The sequence below is a fragment of the Stenella coeruleoalba genome (genome assembly GCF_951394435.1).
Source record: "Stenella coeruleoalba genome assembly, contig: scaffold_78, whole genome shotgun sequence".
In the NCBI taxonomy this organism is placed as follows: domain Eukaryota; kingdom Metazoa; phylum Chordata; class Mammalia; order Artiodactyla; family Delphinidae; genus Stenella; species Stenella coeruleoalba.
Window position 1 is genome coordinate 146,857 of NW_027646200.1, and position 17,131 is coordinate 163,987.

A 17,131-nucleotide genomic window follows, 5' to 3' on the forward strand; every position below is an offset into this window, starting at 1 on the left:
GGAAAAGAGGCAGAACGTCCACAATGATGCACTTGGCCAAAAAGGGCGTATGCGTTTTTTCCTGAATATATTCAGGAAAAAACGCATATGCACTTTTTGGCCAACCAAGCAAGCTTGCAAAGGAAATCTGCACTACAATGAAGTCTCACTTCCCCCCGGTCAAAAGGGCCATCTGAAAAAAGTGTAAAATCCAGAAAGGCAAGACAGGCCATGGAGAACTGGGAGCCTTGTTATGCTGATGGGCGGGATGTAAATTGCCAACAACCACTCGGGAGAAGTGTATGGTGTTTCCTGAAACATCTAAAAAACAAAGCAACAGAACCTAGGGCACTTCCACTTATGGTCCTATAGCTTAGGGAAATTAAAATCAAAAAGACACAGCCACCCCAAAGTTTGGAACGGCTCTGTTTACAAGAACCTCGTTTACAGTACAAGTTCAACATCGCAGAAAGTGAAAAATGGATAAAGAAGTTGTGGTATTTACTTACAAAGCAATATCACTCAGCAATGAAATCTGTGTCTTCAGGCCCTTAGCAGCACAATGAGTGGATTCAGGTATGATGATTCTAACTGAAGTAAGTCACACAGAAAAAGAAACATCATAAGATATCAGTAATACACGGAATGTAAACTTGGCTACACAGGAACTGAATTACAGAACAGAACAGGGTCTCAAATTTAGAAAACCAACTTATGCTTGCTTAAGGGTAAAGGTGAGTTGGGTTGCTGCATAAAACCAGAGATTGAAATGAGCACAGATAAAGTTCCTTAAGTCAAATATGGAATAGACAAGAGCTACTCCTTGCTCAACGAAATGGACTCAACACCGCATATTAAACGCCTAAGAATGTACCTGACTAGTAAGTATCTTAAAACCTATGGATTGCTATGTCTCCGAAAGAGAATCAAGCATGTGTACAGGGGCATAAACGCAGCAGTGATAGGATTGGAGAGGTTCGGTGAGCAAATGAAGACCCTTTGAAGTCATATTGCATGGTACCCATTACACGGGTCTTAACTCTCCAGGTTTAAGGTATTCTTCCTTCAGCTAAAACATGCATGTGGAACCCAAGTATGATCAACCATGTGAACGGGAGACGTGTTCAAATATGTCTCAGTTTTCCTCCCCTGGTACTCGGGTGCAACACTCCAGACGCTTTACTAACACTCTCCCCACTTGGAGAGTCAGCGCCTTTAACCTCCTGTTTGGCCCAGTTTGCAATTTCTGCGGAAGATGAACAGGAATAGCGAGAACCAATGAGAGACTAGCTGGAGGTGTCTGGACGGGCAAATTTAACTCTCATTTCCCACCAGGAAGAGGAAATAACCAAAGGCTCAGCGTGCCGTGCAGGAACCAGATTAGGGCCTGAAGCCATCCTGCGGTGTTGCGGCCAGGTCACAAGAAAGCAAGTTGAAGAAAGGAGCTCAGGGGCACTGTAATTCACAAACCTGCAGACTTATAAATGACAGTTATCGTCCAAAAATAGACTGAAGTAAGGCTGCCAAGAGGACTTGAAAGCGGGGCAGAATTGCAGGAAACCGATTTCAGGAGGTAGACTGGAATTGCATTGAAAGCATAGGAAAAGAGGCAGAACGTCCACAATGATGCACTTGGCCAAAAAGGGCGTATGCGTTTTTTCCTGAATATATTCAGGAAAAAACGCATACACCCTTTTTGGCCAACCAAGCAAGCTTGCAAAGGAAATCTGCACTACAATGAAGTCTCACTTCCCCCCAGTCAAAAGGGCCATCTGAAAAAAGTGTAAAATCCAGAAAGGCAGGACAGGCCATGGAGAACTGGGAGCCTTGTTATGCTGATGGGCGGGATGTAAATTGCCAACAACCACTCGGGAGAAGTGTATGGTGTTTCCTGAAACATCTAAAAAACAAAGCAACAGAACCTAGGGCACTTCCACTTATGGTCCTATAGATTAGGGAAATTAAAATCAAAAAGACACAGGCACCCCAAAGTTTGGAACGGCTCTGTTTACAAGAACCTCATTTACAGTACAAGTTCAACATCGCAGAAAGTGAAAAATGGATAAAGAAGTTGTGGTATTTACTTACAAAGCAATATCACTCAGCAATGAAATCTGTGTCTTCAGGCCCTTAGAAGCACAATGAATGGATTCAGGTATGATGATTCTAACTGAAATAAGTCACACAGAAAAAGAAACATCATAAGATATCAGTAATACACGGAATGTAAACTTGGCTACACAGGAACTGAATTACAGAACAGAACAGGGTCTCAAATTTAGAAAACCAACTTATGCTTGCTTAAGGGTAAAGGTGAGTTGGGGTGCTGCATAAAACCAGAGATTGCAATGAGCACAGATAAAGTTCCTTAAGCCAAATATGGAATAGACAAGAGCTACTCCTTGCTCAACGAAATGGACTCAACACCCCATATTAAACGCCTAAGAATGTTCCTGACTAGTAAGTATCTTAAAACCTATGGATTGCTATGTCTCCGAAAGAGAATCAAGCATGTGTACAGGGGCATAAACGCAGCAGTGATAGGATTGGAGAGGTTTGGTGAGCAAATGAAGACCCTTTGAAGTCATATTGCATGGTACCCATTCCACGGGTTTCAACTACCCAGGTTTAAGGTATTCTTCCTTCAGCTAAAACATGCATGTGGAACCTAGAGTATGATCAACCATGTGATCGGGAGACGTGTTCAAATATGTCTTAGTTTTCGTACCCTGGTACTCGGGTGCAACATTCCAGACGCTTTACTAACACTCTCCCCACTTGGAGAGTCAGTCCCTTTAACCTCCTGTTTGGCTCAGTTTGCAATTTCTGCGGAAGATGAACAGGAATAGCGAAAACCAATGAGAGACTAGCTGGAGGTGTTTGGACGGGCAAATTTAACTCTCATTTCCCACCAGAAAGAGGAATTAACCAAAGGCTCAGCGTGCCGTGCCGGAACCAGATTAGGGCCTGAAGCCATCCTGCGGTGTTGCGGCCAGGTCACAAGAAAGCGAGTTGAAGAAAGGAGCTCAGGGGCACTGTAATTCACAAACCTGCAGAGTTATAAATGACAGCTATCGTCCAAAAATAGACTGAAGTAAGGCTGCCAAGAGGACTTGAAAGCGGGGCAGAATTGCAGGAAACCGATTTCAGGAGGTGGACTGGAATTGCAGTGAAAGCATAGGAAAAGAGGCAGAACGTCCACAATGATGCACTTGGCCAAAAAGGGCGTATGTGTTTTTTCCTCAATATATACAGGAAAAAACGCATACGCCCTTTTTGGCCAACCAAGCAAGCTTGCAAAGGAAATCTGCACTACAATGAAGTCTCACTTCCCCCCGGTCAAAAGGGCCATCTGAAAAAAGTGTAAAATCCAGAAAGGCAGGACAGGCCATGGAGAACTGGGAGCCTTGTTATGCTGATGGGCGGGATGTAAATTGCCAACAACCACTCGGGAGAAGTGTATGGTGTTTCCTGAAACATCTAAAAAACAAAGCAACAGAACCTAGGGCACTTCCACTTATGGTCCTATAGCTTAGGGAAATTAAAATCAAAAAGACACAGCCACCCCAAAGTTTGGAACGGCTCTGTTTACAAGAACCTCATTTACAGTACAAGTTCAACATCGCAGAAAGTGAAAAATGGATAAAGAAGTTGTGGTATTTACTTACAAAGCAATATCACTCAGCAATGAAATCTATGTCATCAGGCCCTTAGCAGCACAATGAGTGGATTCAGGTATGATGATTCTAACTGAAGTAAGTCACACAGAAAAAGAAACATCATAAGATATCAGTAATACACGGAATGTAAACTTGGCTACACAGGAACTGAATTACAGAACAGAACAGGGTCTCAAATTTAGAAAACCAACTTATGCTTGCTTAAGGGTAAAGGTGAGGTGGGGTGCTGCATAAAACCAGAGATTGAAATGAGCACAGATAAAGTTCCTTAAGTCAAATATGGAATAGACAAGAGCTACTCCTTGCTCAACGAAATGGACTCAACACCCCATATTAAATGCCTAAGAATGTACCTGACTAGTAAGTATCTTAAAACCTATGGATTGCTATGTCTCCGAAAGAGAATCAAGCATGTGTACAGGGGCATAAACGCAGCAGTGATAGGATTGGAGAGGTTCGGTGAGCAAATGAAGACCCTTTGAAGTCATATTGCATGGTACCCATTACACGGGTCTCAACTCTCCAGGTTTAAGGTATTCTTCCTTCAGCTAAAACATGCATGTGGAACCCAGAGTATGATCAACCATGTGAACGGGAGACGTGTTCAAATATGTCTCAGTTTTCCTCCCCTGGTACTCGGGTGCAACACTCCAGACGCTTTACTAACACTCTCCCCACTTGGAGAGTCAACGCCTTTAACCTCCTGTTTGGCCCAGTTTGCAATTTCTGCGGAAGATGAACAGGAATAGCGAGAACCAATGAGAGGCTAGCTGGAGGTGTCTGGACGGGCAAATTTAACTCTCATTTCCCACCAGGAAGAGGAAATAACCAAAGGCTCAGCGTGCCATACCGGAACCAGACTAGGGCCTGAAGCCATCCTGCGGTGTTGCGGCCAGCTCAAAAGAAAGCGAGTTCAAGAAAGGAGCTCAGGGGCACTGTAATTCACAAACCTGCAGAGTTATAAATGACAGCTATCGTCCAAAAATAGACTGAAGTAAGGCTGCCAAGAGGACTTGAAAGCGGGGCAGAATTGCAGGAAACCGATTTCAGGAGGTAGACTGGAATTGCATTGAAAGCATAGGAAAAGAGGCAGAACGTCCACAATGATGCACTTGGCCAAAAAGGGCGTATGCGTTTTTTCCTGAATATATTCAGGAAAAAACGCATACGCCCTTTTTGGCCAACCAAGCAAGCTTGCAAAGGAAATCTGCACTACAATGAAGTCTCACTTCCCCCCGGTCAAAAGGGCCATCTGAAAAAAGTGTAAAATCCAGAAAGGCAGGACAGGCCATGGAGAACTGGGAGACTTGTTATGCTGATGGGCGGGATGTAAATTGCCAACAGACACTCGGGAGAAGTGTATGGTGTTTCCTGAAACATCTAAAAAACAAAGCAACAGAACCTAGGGCACTTCCACTTATGGTCCTATAGCTTAGGGAAATTAAAATCAAAAAGACACAGCCACCCCAAAGTTTGGAACGGCTCTGTTTACAAGAACCTCGTTTACAGTACAAGTTCAACATCGCAGAAAGTGAAAAATGGATAAGGAAGTGGTGGTTTTACTTACAAAGCAATATCACTCAGCAATGAAATCTGTGTCATCAGGCCCTTAGCAGCACAATGAGTGGATTCAGGTATGATGATTCTAACTGAAGTAAGTCACACAGAAAAAGAAACATCATAAGATATCAGTAATACATGGAATGTAAACTTGGCTACACAGGAACTGAATTACAGAACAGAACAGGGTCTCAAATTTAGAAAACCAACTTATGCTTGCTTAAGGGTAAAGGTGAGTTGGGGTGCTGCATAAAACCAGAGATTGAAATGAGCACAGATAAAGTTCCTTAAGCCAAATATGGAATAGACAAGAGCTACTCCTTGCTCAACGAAATGGACTCAACACCGCATATTAAACGCCTAAGAATATACCTGACTAGTAAGTATCTTAAAACCTATAGATTGCTATGACTCCGAAAGAGAATCAAGCATGTGTACAGGGGCATAAACGCAGCAGTGATAGGATTGGAGAGGTTCGGTGAGCAAATGAAGACCCTTTGAAGTCATATTGCATGGTACCCATTCCACGGGTTTCTACTACCCAGGTTTAAGGTATTCTTCCTTCAGCTAAAACATGCAGGTGGAACCTAGAGTATGATCAACCATGTGATCGGGAGACGTGTTCAAATATGTCTCAGTTTTCCTCCCCTTGTACTCGGGTGCAACATTCCAGACGCTTTACTAACACTCTCCCCACTTGGAGAGTCAGCGCCTTTAACCTCCTGTTTGGCCCAGTTTGCAATTTCTGCGGAAGATGAACAGGAATAGCGAGAACCAATGAGAGGCTAGCTGGAGGTGTCTGGACGGGCAAATTTAACTCTCATTTCCCACCAGGAAGAGGAATTAACCAAAGGTTAAGCATGCCGGGCCGGAACCAGATTAGGGCCTGAAGCCATCCTGCGGTGTTGCGGCCAGCTCAAAAGAAAGCGAGTTGAAGAAAGGAGCTCAGGGGCACTGTAATTCACAAACCTGCAGAGTTATAAATGACAGCTATCGTCCAAAAATAGACTGAAGTAAGGCTGCCAAGAGGACTTGAAAGCGGGGCAGAATTGCAGGAAACCGATTTCAGGAGGTAGACTGGAATTGCATTGAAAGCATAGGAAAAGAGGCAGAACGTCCACAATGATGCACTTGGCCAAAAAGGGCGTATGCGTTTTTTCCTGAATATATTCAGGAAAAAACGCATATGCACTTTTTGGCCAACCAAGCAAGCTTGCAAAGGAAATCTGCACTACAATGAAGTCTCACTTCCCCCCGGTCAAAAGGGCCATCTGAAAAAAGTGTAAAATCCAGAAAGGCAAGACAGGCCATGGAGAACTGGGAGCCTTGTTATGCTGATGGGCGGGATGTAAATTGCCAACAACCACTCGGGAGAAGTGTATGGTGTTTCCTGAAACATCTAAAAAACAAAGCAACAGAACCTAGGGCACTTCCACTTATGGTCCTATAGCTTAGGGAAATTAAAATCAAAAAGACACAGCCACCCCAAAGTTTGGAACGGCTCTGTTTACAAGAACCTCGTTTACAGTACAAGTTCAACATCGCAGAAAGTGAAAAATGGATAAAGAAGTTGTGGTATTTACTTACAAAGCAATATCACTCAGCAATGAAATCTGTGTCATCAGGCCCTTAGCAGCACAATGAGTGGATTCAGGTATGATGATTCTAACTGAAGTATGTCACACAGAAAAAGAAACATCATAAGATATCAGTAATACATGGAATGTAAACTTGGCTACACAGGAACTGAATTACAGAACAGAACAGGGTCTCAAATTTAGAAAACCAACTTATGCTTGCTTAAGGGTAAAGGTGAGTTGGGGTGCTGCATAAAACCAGAGATTGAAATGAGCACAGATAAAGTTCCTTAAGTCAAATATGGAATAGACAAGAGCTACTCCTTGCTCAACGAAATGGACTCAACACCACATATTAAACGCCTAAGAATGTACCTGACTAGTAAGTATCTTAAAACCTATGGATTGCTATGTCTCCGAAAGAGAATCAAGCATGTGTACAGGGGCATAAACGCAGCAGTGATAGGATTGGAGAGGTTTGGTGAGCAAATGAAGACCCTTTGAAGTCATATTGCATGGTACCCATTACACGGGTCTTAACTCTCCAGGTTTAAGGTATTCTTCCTTCAGCTAAAACATGCATGTGGAACCCAAGTATGATCAACCATGTGAACGGGAGACGTGTTCAAATATGTCTCAGTTTTCCTCCCCTGGTACTCGGGTGCAACATTCCAGACGCTTTACTAACACTCTCCCCACTTGGAGAGTCAGCGCCTTTAACCTCCTGTTTGGCCCAGTTTGCAATTTCTGCCGAAGATGAACAGGAATAGCGAGAACCAATGAGAGACTAGCTGGAGGTGTCTGGACGGGCAAATTTAACTCTCATTTCCCACCAGGAAAAGGAAATAACCAAAGGCTCAGCGTGCCGTGCCGGAACCAGATTAGGGCCTGAAGCCATCCTGCGGTGTTGCGGCCAGGTCACAAGAAAGCAAGTTGAAGAAAGGAGCTCAGGGGCACTGTAATTCACAAACCTGCAGAGTTATAAATGACAGCTATCATCCAAAAATAGACTGAAGTAAGGCTGCCAAGAGGACTTGAAAGCGGGGCAGAATTGCAGGAAACCGATTTCAGGAGGTAGACTGGAATTGCATTGAAAGCATAGGAAAAGAGGCAGAACGTCCACAATGATGCACTTGGCCAAAAAGGGCGTATGCGTTTTTTCCTGAATATATTCAGGAAAAAACGCATACGCCCTTTTTGGCCAACCAAGCAAGCTTGCAAAGGAAATCTGCACTACAATGAAGTCTCACTTCCCCCCGGTCAAAAGGGCCATCTGAAAAAAGTGTAAAATCCAGAAAGGCAGGACAGGCCATGGAGAACTAGGAGCCTTGTTATGCTGATGGGCGGGATGTAAATTGCCAACAACCACTCGGGAGAAGTGTATGGTGTTTCCTGAAACATCTAAAAAACAAAGCAACAGAACCTAGGGCACTTCCACTTATGGTCCTATAGCTTAGGGAAATTAAAATCAAAAAGACACAGCCACCCCAAAGTTTGGAACGGCTCTGTTTACAAGAACCTCGTTTACAGTACAAGTTCAACATCGCAGAAAGTGAAAAATGGATAAAGAAGTTGTGGTATTTACTTACAAAGCAATATCACTCAGCAATGAAATCTGTGTCATCAGGCCCTTAGCAGCACAGTAAGTGGATTCAGGTATGATGATTCTAACTGAAATAAGTCACACAGAAAAAGAAACATCATAAGATATCAGTAATACACGGAATGTAAACTTGGCTACACAGGAACTGAATTACAGAACAGAACAGGGTCTCAAATTTACGAAACCAACTTATTCTTGCTTAAGGGTAAAGGTGAGTTGGGGTGCTGCATAAAACCAGAGATTGAAATGAGCACAGATAAAGTTCCTTAAGCCAAATATGGAATAGACAAGAGCTACTCCTTGCTCAACGAAATGGACTCAACACCGCATATTAAACGCCTAAGAATGTACCTGACTAGTAAGTATCTTAAAACCTATGGATTGCTATGTCTCCGAAAGAGAATCAAGCATGTGTACAGGGGCATAAACGTAGCAGTGATAAGATTGGAGAGGTTTGGTGAGCAAATGAAGACCCTTTGAAGTCATATTGCATGGTACCCATTACACGGGTCTTAACTCTCCAGTTTTAAGGTATTCTTCCTTCAGCTAAAACATGCATGTGGAACCCAAGTATGATCAACCATGTGAACGGGAGACATGTTCAAATATGTCTCAGTTTTCCTCCCCTGGTACTCGGGTGCAACATTCCAGATGCTTTACTAACACTCTCCCCACTTGGAGAGTCAGCGCCTTTAACCTCCTGTTTGGCCCAGTTTGCAATTTCTGCGGAAGATGAACAGGAATAGCGAGAACCAATGAGAGACTAGCTGGAGGTGTCTGGACGGGCAAATTTAACTCTCATTTCCCACCAGGAAAAGGAAATAACAAAAGGCTCAGCATGCCATGCCGGAACCAGATTAGGGCCTGAAGCCATCCTGCGGTGTTGCGGCCAGGTCACAAGAAAGCAAGTTGAAGAAAGGAGCTCAGGGACACTGTAATTCACAAACCTGCAGAGTTATAAATGACAGCTATCGTCCAAAAATAGACTGAAGTAAGGCTGCCAAGAGGACTTGAAAGCGGGGCAGAATTGCAGGAAACCGATTTCAGGAGGTAGACTGGAATTGCATTGAAAGCATAGGAAAAGAGGCAGAACGTCCACAATGATGCACTTGGCCAAAAAGGGCGTATGCGTTTTTTCCTGAATATATTCAGGAAAAAACGCATACGCCCTTTTTGGCCAACAAAGCAAGCTTGCAAAGGAAATCTGCACTACAATGAAGTCTCACTTCCCCCCGGTCAAAAGGGCCATCTGAAAAAAGTGTAAAATCCAGAAAGGCAGGACAGGCCATGGAGAACTGGGAGCCTTGTTATGCTGATGGGCGGGATGTAAATTGCCAACAACCACTCGGGAGAAGTGTATGGTGTTTCCTGAAACATCTAAAAAACAAAGCAACAGAACCTAGGGCACTTCCACTTATGGTCCTATAGCTTAGGGAAATTAAAATCAAAAAGACACAGCCACCCCAAAGTTTGGAATGGCTCTGTTTACAAGAACCTCGTTTACAGTACAAGTTCAACATCGCAGAAAGTGAAAAATGGATAAAGAAGTTGTGGTATTTACTTACAAAGCAATATCACTCAGCAATGAAATCTGTGTCATCAGGCCCTTAGCAGCACAGTGAGTGGATTCAGGTATGATGATTCTAACTGAAATAAGTCACACAGAAAAAGAAACATCATAAGATATCAGTAATACACGGAATGTAAACTTGGCTACACAGGAACTGAATTACAGAACAGAACAGGGTCTCAAATTTAGAAAACCAACTTATTCTTGCTTAAGGGTAAAGGTGAGTTGGGGTGCTGCATAAAACCAGAGATTGAAATGAGACCAGATATAGTTCCTTAAGCCAAATATGGAATAGACAAGAGCTACTCCTTGCTCAACGAAATGGACTCAACACCCCATATTAAACGCCTAAGAATGTTCCTGACTAGTAAGTATCTTAAAACCTATGGATTGCTATGTCTCCGAAAGAGAATCAAGCATGTGTACAGGGGCATAAACGCAGCAGTGATAGGATTGGAGAGGTTCGGTGAGCAAATGAAGACCCTTTGAAGTCATATTGCATGGTACCCATTCCACGGGTTTCAACTACCCAGGTTTAAGGTATTCTTCCTTCAGCTAAAACATGCATGTGGAACCTAGAGTATGATCAACCATGTGATCGGGAGACGTGTTCAAATATGTCTCAGTTTTCCTCCCCTGGTACTCGGGTGCAACATTCCAGACGCTTTACTAACACTCTCCCGACCTGGAGAGTCAGTCCCTTTAACCTCCTGTTTGGCCCAGTTTGCAATTTCTGCGGAAGATGAACAGGAATAGCGAGAACCAATGAGAGACTAGCTGGAGGTGTCTGGACGGGCAAATTTAACTCTCATTTCCCACCAGGAAGAGGAATTAACCAAAGGCTCAGCGTGCCGTGCCGGAACCAGATTAGGGCCTGAAGCCATCCTGCGGTGTTGCGGCCAGGTCACAAGAAAGCGAGTTGAAGAAAGGAGCTCAGGGGCACTGTAATTCACAAACCTGCAGAGTTATAAATGACAGCTATCGTCCAAAAATAGACTGAAGTAAGGCTGCCAAGAGGACTTGAAAGCGGGGCAGAATTGCAGGAAACCGATTTCAGGAGGTAGACTGGAATTGCATTGAAAGCATAGGAAAAGAGGCAGAACGTCCACAATGATGCACTTGGCCAAAAAGGGCATATGCGTTTTTTCCTGAATATATTCAGGAGAAAACGCATACGCCCTTTTTGGCCAACCAAGCAAGCTTGCAAAGGAAATCTGCACTACAATGAAGTCTAACTTCCCCCCGGTCAAAAGGGCCATCTGAATAAAGTGTAAAATCCAGAAAGGCAGGACAGGCCATGGAGAACTGGGAGCCTTGTTATGCTGATGGGCGGGATGTAAATTGCCAACAGACACTCGGGAGAAGTGTATGGTGTTTCCTGAAACATCGAAAAAACAAAGCAACAGAGCCTAGGGCACAGCCACTTATGGTCCTATAGCTTAGGGAAATTAAAATCAAAAAGACACAGCCACCCCAAAGTTTGGGACGCCTCTGTTTACAAGAACCTCGTTTACAGTACAAGTTCAACATCGCAGAAAGTGAAAAATGGATAAAGAAGTTGTGGTATTTACTTACAAAGCAATATCACTCAGCAATGAAATCTATGTCATCAGGCCCTTAGCATCACAATGAGTGGATTCAGGTATGATGATTCTAACTGAAATAAGTCACACAGAAAAAGAAACATCATAAGATATCAGTAATACACGGAATGTAAACTTGGCTACACAGGAACTGAATTACAGAACAGAACAGGGTCTCAGATTTAGAAAACCAACTTATGCTTGCTTAAGGGTAAAGGTGAGTTGGGGTGCTGCATAAAACCAGAGATTGAAATGAGCACAGATAAAGTTCCTTAAGTCAAATATGGAATAGACAAGAGCTACTCCTTGCTCAACGAAATGGACTCAACACCGCATATTAAACGCCTAAGAATGTACCTGACTAGTAAGTATCTTAAAACCTATGGATTGCTATGTCTCCGAAAGAGAATCAAGCATGTGTACAGGGGCATAAACGCAGCAGTGATAGGATTGGAGAGGTTCGGTGAGCAAATGAAGACCCTTTGAAGTCATATTGCATGGTACCCATTACACGGGTCTCAACTCTCCAGGTTTAAGGTATTCTTCCTTCAGCTAAAACATGCATGTGGAACCCAAGTATGATCAACCATGTGAACGGGAGACGTGTTCAAATATGTCTCAGTTTTCCTCCCCTGGTACTCGGGTGCAACATTCCAGACGCTTTACTAACACTCTCCCCACTTGGAGAGTCAGCGCCTTTAACCTCCTGTTTGGCCCAGTTTGCAATTTCTGCGGAAGATGAACAGGAATAGCGAGAACCAATGAGAGGCTAGCTGGAGGTGTCTGGACGGGCAAATTTAACTCTCATTTCCCACCAGGAAGAGGAAATAACCAAAGGCTCAGCGTGCCGGGCCGGAACCAGATTAGGGCCTGAAGCCATCCTGCGGTGTTGCGGCCAGGTCACAAGAAAGCGAGTTGAAGAAAGGAGCTCAGGGGCACTGTAATTCACAAACGTGCAGAGTTATAAATGACAGCTATCGTCCAAAAATAGACTGAAGTAAGGCTGCCAAGAGGACTTGAAAGCGGGGCAGAATTGCAGGAAACCGATTTCAGGAGGTAGACTGGAATTGCATTGAAAGCATAGGAAAAGAGGCAGAACGTCCACAATGATGCACTTGGCCAAAAAGGGCGTATGCGTTTTTTCCTGAATATATTCAGGAAAAAACGCATACACCCTTTTTGGCCAACCAAGCAAGCTTGCAAAGGAAATCTGCACTACAATGAAGTCTCACTTCCCCCCGGTCAAAAGGTCCATCTGAAAAAAGTGTAAAATCCAGAAAGGCAACAGGCCATTGAGAACTGGGAGCCTTGTTATGCTGATGGGTGGGATGTAAATTGTCAACAGACAGTTGGGAGAAGTGTATGGTGTTTCCTGAAACATCTAAAAAACAAAGCAACAGAGCTTAGGGCACTTCCACTTATGGTCCTATAGCTTAGGGAAATTAAAATCAAAAAGACACAGCCACCCCAAAGTTTGGAACAGCTCTGTTTACAAGAACCTCGTTTACAGTACAAGTTCAACATCGCAGAAAGTGAAAAATGGATAAAGAAGTTGTGGTATTTACTTACAAAGCAATATCACTCAGCAATGAAATCTATGTCATCAGGCCCGTAGCAGCATAATGAGTAGATTCAGGTACGATGATTCTAACTGAAATAAGTCACACAGAAAAAGAAACATCATAAGATATCAGTAATACACGGAATGTAAACTTGGCTACACAGGAACTGAATTACAGAACAGAACAGGTTCTCAAATTTGGAAAACCAACTTATGCTTGCTTAAGGGGAAAGGTGAGTTGGGGTGCTGCATAAAACCAGAGATTGAAATGAGCACAGATAAAGTTCCTTAAGCCAAATATGGAATAGACATGCGCTACTCCTTGCTCAACGAAATGGACTCAACACCCCATATTAAACGCCTAAGAATGTACCTGACTAGTAAGTATCTTAAAACCTATGGATTGCTATGTCTCCGAAAGAGAATCAAGCATGTGTACAGGGGCATAAACGCAGCAGTGATAGGATTGGAGAGGTTCGGTGAGCAAATGAAGACCCTTTGAAGTCATATTGCATGGTACCCATTCCACGGGTTTCAACTACCCAGGTTTAAGGTATTCTTCCTTCAGCTAAAACATGCATGTGGAACCTAGAGTATGATCAACCATGTGATCGGGAGACGTGTTCAAATATGTCTCAGTTTTCCTCCCCTGGTACTCGGGTGCAACATTCCAGATGCTTTACTAACACTCTCCCCACTTGGAGAGTCAGTCCCTTTAACCTCCTATTTGGCCCAGTTTGCAATTTCTGCAGAAGATGAACAGGAATAGCGAGAACCAATGAGAGGCTAGCTGGAGGTGTCTGGACGGGCAAATTTAACTCTCATTTCCCACCAGGAAGAGGAATTAACCAAAGGCTCAGCATGCCGGGCCGGAACCAGATTAGGGCCTGAAGCCATCCTGCGGTGTTGCGGCCAGGTCACAAGAAAGCGAGTTGAAGAAAGGAGCTCAGGGGCACTGTAATTCACAAACCTGCAGAGTTATAAATGACAGCTATCGTCCAAAAATAGACTGAAGTAAGGCTGCCAAGAGGACTTGAAAGCGGGGCAGAATTGCAGGAAACCGATTTCAGGAGGTAGACTGGAATTGCATTGAAAGCATAGGAAAAGAGGCAGAACGTCCACAATGATGCACTTGGCCAAAAAGGGCATATGCGTTTTTTCCTGAATATATTCAGGAGAAAACGCATACGCCCTTTTTGGCCAACCAAGCAAGCTTGCAAAGGAAATCTGCACTACAATGAAGTCTCACTTCCCCCCGGTCAAAAGGGCCATCTGAATAAAGTGTAAAATCCAGAAAGGCAGGACAGGCCATGGAGAACTGGGAGCCTTGTTATGCTGATGGGCGGGATGTAAATTGCCAACAGACACTCGGGAGAAGTGTATGGTGTTTCCTGAAACATCGAAAAAACAAAGCAACAGAGCCTAGGGCACAGCCACTTATGGTCCTATAGCTTAGGGAAATTAAAATCAAAAAGACACAGCCACCCCAAAGTTTGGGACGCCTCTGTTTACAAGAACCTCGTTTACAGTACAAGTTCAACATCGCAGAAAGTGAAAAATGGATAAAGAAGTTGTGGTATTTACTTACAAAGCAATATCACTCAGCAATGAAATCTATGTCATCAGGCCCTTAGCATCACAATGAGTGGATTCAGGTATGATGATTCTAACTGAAATAAGTCACACAGAAAAAGAAACATCATAAGATATCAGTAATACACGGAATGTAAACTTGGCTACACAGGAACTGAATTACAGAACAGAACAGGGTCTCAGATTTAGAAAACCAACTTATGCTTGCTTAAGGGGAAAGGTGAGTTGGGGTGCTGCATAAAACCAGAGATTGAAATGAGCACAGATAAAGTTCCTTAAGCCAAATATGGAATAGACATGCGCTACCTCTTGCTCAACGAAATGGACTCAACACCCCATATTAAACGCCTAAGAATGTACCTGACTAGTAAGTATCTTAAAACCTATGGATTGCTATGTCTCCGAAAGAGAATCAAGCATGTGTACAGGGGCATAAACGCAGCAGTGCTAGGATTGGAGAGGTTCGGTGAGCAAATGAAGACCCTTTGAAGTCATATTGCATGGTACCCATTCCACGGGTTTCAACTACCCAGGTTTAAGGTATTCTTCCTTCAGCTAAAACATGCATGTGGAACCTAGAGTATGATCAACCATGTGATCGGGAGACGTGTTCAAATATGTCTCAGTTTTCCTCCCCTGGTACTCGGGTGCAACATTCCAGACGCTTTACTAACACTCTCCCCACTTGGAGAGTCAGTCCCTTTAACCTCCTGTTTGGCCCAGTTTGCAATTTCTGCAGAAGATGAACAGGAATAGCGAGAACCAATGAGAGGCTAGCTGGAGGTGTCTGGACGGGCAAATTTAACTCTCATTTCCCACCAGGAAGAGGAATTAACCAAAGGCTCAGCATGCCGGGCCGGAACCAGATTAGGGCCTGAAGCCATCCTGCGGTGTTGCGGCCAGGTCACAAGAAAGCGAGTTGAAGAAAGGAGCTCAGGGGCACTGTAATTCACAAACCTGCAGAGTTATAAATGACAGCTATCGTCCAAAAATAGACTGAAGTAAGGCTGCCAAGAGGACTTGAAAGCGGGGCAGAATTGCAGGAAACCGATTTCAGGAGGTAGACTGGAATTGCATTGAAAGCATAGGAAAAGAGGCAGAACGTCCACAATGATGCACTTGGCCAAAAAGGGCATATGCGTTTTTTCCTGAATATATTCAGGAGAAAACGCATACGCCCTTTTTGGCCAACCAAGCAAGCTTGCAAAGGAAATCTGCACTACAATGAAGTCTCACTTCCCCCCGGTCAAAAGGGCCATCTGAATAAAGTGTAAAATCCAGAAAGGCAGGACAGGCCATGGAGAACTGGGAGCCTTGTTATGCTGATGGGCGGGATGTAAATTGCCAACAGACACTCGGGAGAAGTGTATGGTGTTTCCTGAAACATCGAAAAAACAAAGCAACAGAGCCTAGGGCACAGCCACTTATGGTCCTATAGCTTAGGGAAATTAAAATCAAAAAGACACAGCCACCCCAAAGTTTGGGACGCCTCTGTTTACAAGAACCTCGTTTACAGTACAAGTTCAACATCACAGAAAGTGAAAAATGGATAAAGAAGTTGTGGTATTTACTTACAAAGCAATATCACTCAGCAATGAAATCTATGTCATCAGGCCCTTAGCATCACAATGAGTGGATTCAGGTATGATGATTCTAACTGAAATAAGTCACACAGAAAAAGAAACATCATAAGATATCAGTAATACACGGAATGTAAACTTGGCTACACAGGAACTGAATTACAGAACAGAACAGGGTCTCAGATTTAGAAAACCAACTTATGCTTGCTTAAGGGTAAAGGTGAGTTGGGGTGCTGCATAAAACCAGAGATTGAAATGAGCACAGATAAAGTTCCTTAAGTCAAATATGGAATAGACAAGAGCTACTCCTTGCTCAACGAAATGGACTCAACACCGCATATTAAACGCCTAAGAATGTACCTGACTAGTAAGTATCTTAAAACCTATGGATTGCTATGTCTCCGAAAGAGAATCAAGCATGTGTACAGGGGCATAAACGCAGCAGTGATAGGATTGGAGAGGTTCGGTGAGCAAATGAAGACCCTTTGAAGTCATATTGCATGGTACCCATTCCACGGGTTTCAACTACCCAGGTTTAAGGTATTCTTCCTTCAGCTAAAACATGCATGTGGAACCTAGAGTATGATCAACCATGTGATCGGGAGACGTGTTCAAATATGTCTTAGTTTTCGTACCCTGGTACTCGGGTGCAACATTCCAGACGCTTTACTAATACTCTCCCCACTTGGAGAGTCAGTCCCTTTAACCTCCTGTTTGGCCCAGTTTGCAATTTCTGCGGAAGATGAACAGGAATAGCGAAAACCAATGAGAGGTTAGCTGGAGGTGTTTGGACGGGCAAATTTAACTCTCATTTCCCACCAGGAAGAGGAATTAACCAAAGGCTC

The 17,131-nt window shown here is 43.7% G+C and overlaps 1 long non-coding RNA gene across 4 annotated transcripts in view; it reads right to left on the reverse strand.

Moving 5' to 3' along the window:
• LOC307181261 overlaps positions 1-17,131 on the reverse strand; it is a 1,302,881-nt gene that overhangs the window by 96,500 nt on the left and 1,189,250 nt on the right. Inside the window, exon 6 of one of the 4 annotated variants that reach the window (XR_013826247.1) lies at positions 486-566. The exons of 2 other annotated variants lie outside the window; for them this stretch is intronic. This is a non-coding gene — a long non-coding RNA (uncharacterized lncRNA). Of the gene's footprint in view, positions 1-485; positions 567-9,949; positions 10,043-17,131 lie in introns of those variants that run through there. One more of the 4 variants, XR_013826248.1, reaches the window with a different exon arrangement.